This window comes from Eulemur rufifrons, chromosome 5 (assembly GCF_041146395.1).
Source record: "Eulemur rufifrons isolate Redbay chromosome 5, OSU_ERuf_1, whole genome shotgun sequence".
Classification (NCBI taxonomy): Eukaryota; Metazoa; Chordata; class Mammalia; order Primates; family Lemuridae; genus Eulemur; species Eulemur rufifrons.
In genome coordinates, this window is record NC_090987.1 from 46,635,783 (window position 1) to 46,640,481 (window position 4,699).

Consider the following 4,699-nt stretch of genomic DNA (forward strand, 5'->3'; position numbering starts at 1 on the left):
TTAGTTGTCCATATAATTTCCTTCTATTTTTTTTTAGTAGAGATGGGGTCTTGCTCTTGCTCAGGCTGGTCTCGAACTCCTGAGCTCAAACAATCCACCCACCTCGGCCTCCCAGAATGCTAGGATTACAGGCATGAGGTGGTTGGATTTTGGCAGGTTATGTACCACCAATTCAGGAGTAGAATTTTCTGTATCTTCTGCTACTACTTGTTCAGCACTGCTGCAGAGACCCTGAGGACTTGAGCTGATCACTGAAGCAATGCCAAACCACGCCCAGCTTCAAAAAGCAACAGTTCACATAAGAAAAATTAGAAACCAGAGGTAAGGATATGGAGTTGACTGCCAGTGAAGTTGAACTAATGCAAGAGTAGGAAAAATACTTTAAAATTACTTTCATAGTAAAACAACTAGAGCACCAAAGATCAGCTAGCACAAAAATTTGTGTTTGAACTGAAAAAGTAGTCTGAAGGTCAATTGGAAGAAATACTAGTAGATAGGACAAAAATACCAAAGAGATGGAAATCGTGGGAGGAAAGATATTCCTACGGCATGGAAAGATGAAGCCAGGAAACCAAATATTCAAGTAATAGGATGTTCAAAAATGACAAAGGAATGCACAAAGAAGAAATTTTTTCTAATTTGAAAGAAAAAAATTGAGTGAATATTTTGAAAGGACCCAATGAGTATCATCAAGATTAATGGAAACATACACACACACACACACACACAAACACATGCACACACACATACATGCACACACAGATCCTGGTGAAATTTCTGAATTCCAAGGAAAAAGAGAAAACATTATATAATATACAGAAGGAGAAAAAAAAGACTAGTATGAGACTTCTCATTATTAACCCTGCTTGAGAAGAGAACAGACCTAAAAAATTATTACATAGCAATGATATAATTCATCTCTTTAAGAAAAAGGTAAAGAAAGCCCAGTCGTGGTGGCTCACACCTATAATCCTAGCACTCTGGGAGGCTGAGGCGGGAGGATCACTTGAGTTCAGGAGTTCAAGACCAGCCTGAACAAGAGCAAGACATCATCTCTACTAAAAATAGAAACTTAGCAGAGTGTGGTGGCACGCACCACACCTGTAGTCCCAGCTACTCAGAAGACTGGGCTCCAACCCAGGAGTTTGAGATTTCAGTGATCTATGATAACACCACTCCACACTAGCCTGGGCTACAGAGTGAGACCCCGTCTCAAAAAAAAAAAAAAAAAAAAAAAAGAAGGAAAGATAAAAAGAAAGACATTTTTCAGATAAGCAAATATTCATATTTTATGTTCCCCAATTACCCTATGCAAAAGAAATTACCAAAGCTTGTGATTAAATCAAGTGCAAATAAAACTAACCAAGAACAATTAAATCAGAATAAAATTCTAAAGACAGGGAATGATGATGGTGCATATATATATATATATATATATACATATATACATACACATGTATGTTTGTAATGAAACAAAAAGAGTATATTGTAAGAGAAAACTAAATGATAGGTGGGAACTAAATATTTTAAATTACCTAAATAAAATATGAATGGGCCAAAATGTACAGGGAGTAGGGAAAGAGTGAGTAAGATAAACTTTCTCAAGGGTGGGAGGAGAGTGGGGATGTAGGTATCAAAGAGTTTGTCGTGGTAGGGTGGGCAAGGAGCAGGCAAATAAGCTGTCTTGATGAAGCACATGAATATTTTTTATAAAATGAAGAAATATGCTGAGTGATGATTGTTATAAACAGAAAATAACAATTTGCATGTTTTTAAAGCATCAAGAAACTTTCAAAATTAGCAAGAATTAGAAAGAAGAAATAAATACTTTACCATGCCTAAAAAAGTAAAGAAATTGGAAAAAAGGAAGCAAAGTTAAATAAAGAGTAACTATAAACAGTAATTATAAAATAATATTGAAAAATATTATAAAGTCATGTATAGCAAATAGTAAACTAAATAGGAATAATCTTAAGGACTATCAAAGGCCAAAACTATTAGATTGGGCTAAAAAGTTAAAAATCCAGTGGATTTTAGGGTCATACCTAAAACAAATTGACAAAAATATTAAACATAATGCAGTGTAGAACCATGAGCTCACATTGGCTTGGTAACTGGTTCTGTGCTGATCCCAGCATCACCATAGGCGTGAACTAAAATAAAATCTTAAGACCCCCCGCCCCCTGCCACTGAATGGACCCCCTCCTAGCCAAGGGGATACCCTAAAATTGAGTTGCAGGCCAAGAGAGGGAGGCCAGACATGCCTTATCATGCCCCCTCCCTTCTTGTAGGTATCCTTGGTAACTCACTAATAGGCCTGAGGCTATGCAAGACAAACCTGCAGATCCTCAATTTACACAACAAATATATGGCGGTAGCTTGTCTCTGATTAACAGACTTCCTTATCTTAATTTATAACATTCCAAGCCTTTAGACAAAGCTTCTTTTTTTTTAACCAATTACAAGAGTCTTTAAAGACAAAGAGTCTTTAAATCCACCTATAACCTGTAACACCCTCCCACCGCTGCTTTGAGATGTCCTGCCTTTTCTGGCCAAACCAGCGTATGCCTTCCACATATTGATTTACGATTTTACCTGTAATGCCTGTCTCCCTGAAATGTGTAAAACCAAACTGTAGCCCAGCCACAGTCCACTTGCTCCAGGCTTCTTGGGTGTGGCTCCAGGTTGTGGTCCTCAAATTTGGCTCAATAAATCTCTTTATATTATTTTACAGAGCTTGGCTTCTTTTCCATTGATATAGGAAAGAAGACTTGAAATGAAATTATTAGACTTAGTTCTGGACTTGCGATCCAGGGGCCAGCTGAAGACAATTGCCTAACTCTTAGGGGGAAGGAGGAAGAAAGAGAAATAAATTAGGGGAAAAAAAAAAAACCCCTCCTACTCGAGTGCTAAAGTTGGAAAATCATCCTTTTGCAATCATCACGGCAAAGACTGGATTAGTTAAGAGTCATCAATCATGCTAAATATGTGAGGAAATTTTTATGAAAAACATGATATTCACTTAATTTTAAAGTATCTCCTACAGACTGCTTATTAGTTGGAAGAGGGAAGTAAGAGCAGTAATTACATGGTGGAGAAATTGGACAAAACTTTGACTGGGTGACAGATGTTGACACGACAAGCGAAGATGCTCTGAGAAAGACACAGAACCACTTACACAGTATCCCAGAGAAGGATGCAAAGCCCGAATCTGGCCTTGAGGAAGCATCAGACAAATCCAAAATTAGGAACATGCTGTTAAAAAAAGGAGGATGGATTGTATCCTTAGAAAATATTAATGTCATGAAAGACTGGGAAAAGCTGTGGAGATGCCTCCGATTAAAGGAGGCTACAAGGACAAGACAACCACATGTGATATCTCATCCTAGATTGGATCCTGTGCTGGAGGGGGAAATACGAGAAAGTACATTATTGGGCCAATTGGTAAAAATTGGAATACAAAGAATACAAATGGTAGATTAAATTAAAACATTATACCCCTGTTAAATTTTATTGAAGTTGATGACTGTACCATGGTTCTGTAAGAGAATATTCCTATTCTTAGGAAATCCATGCTGAAGTACTTGGGGCCATTATGCATGTAACTTACTTTCAAATTGTTCAGCAATAAAAAGGCACAGTTCTCTGTCTATTGTCTGCTTCTTAGTTCTAGGGTTAAATCTCTGACAAAGCACCTCTCCTTTTCTAACTGGCTCCTTGAAGATGAAAAATAAAGTTGAGGTCTTACACTACTAGATATCAAGACTTATTTTATTTAATTTTTTTATAAAATTATGGAATGCTTCACAAATCTGCATGTCATCCTTGCGCAGGGGCCATGCTAATCTTCTCTGTATTGTTCCAATTTTAGAATATGTGCTGCCAAAGCAAGCACTCAAAACTTATTTTAAAGTTGCAATATTTAAAATGGTACGGTACCCACACAAGAATATGTCAGGTTTCAGTCTGAAATGTCAGTTCCTAGCACACTTATAGCCGAAGAATGACCAGACACACTGAAGTAAGGCAAGCATGAAAATGAGGTTTATTGAGGAGAGAAAGAGAGGATTATAGAGCAAGAGCAAGATACAGGTTGACAGAGCATGATACATACGCCACAGATGACATCAAGACCCATTGTCCCAGCAAAGGGAGAACAAAAGGAAGGGGCAAAAAACGGACTGATTATGATCTCAGTCTTATTTTATAGTGCCCAGATTGGGACCTCCCTAGTGGCTCAGATGTCACCACGGAGCCACTTTGATTAGACAGTTGGGAGCCGCATGATCTGAGCCTTACTACCCATGTGAGTTGTTCTAGGTCAATTACCAGACTCTGTGGTACCTATGGTGCTTGGCCCGTGGGCTAGAGAGTCTTCTGCATTCTTCTGCAGCTGGCGTGCTAAGTTATGATTGGCAGATTCATAGGGTATTCTCTCCTCCACCGGTATGACAGTAGCTCAGGGCAGGTTTAAGGTGGGGCAAGAACAAGATGGGGGCCTGGGGCCCACCCTTGTCCTTCTTCCTAGGTGGGGCAATTGCACCAATGAAAGGCACTAACTTTCATCCCTAGGAGACCTGGAATCCCTTGCTAACTACCTAACAGATATACAAATAGATCCATGGAACAAAAAAGAGAGTACAGAAACATACTCGCATATACACAAGCACTTGATTTATGACAAAGGTACCTCTGCAGT

General features: G+C 38.6%; 1 non-coding gene across 1 annotated transcript; it reads right to left on the reverse strand.

The window, feature by feature from the left end:
• Positions 1-3,788: 3,788 nt before the first annotated feature.
• LOC138383583 (U6 spliceosomal RNA) lies at positions 3,789-3,895 on the reverse strand. The gene has a single exon (XR_011233638.1). It is a non-coding gene; the product is annotated as a U6 spliceosomal RNA (small nuclear RNA).
• Between the last annotated feature and the right edge of the window lie 804 nt (positions 3,896-4,699).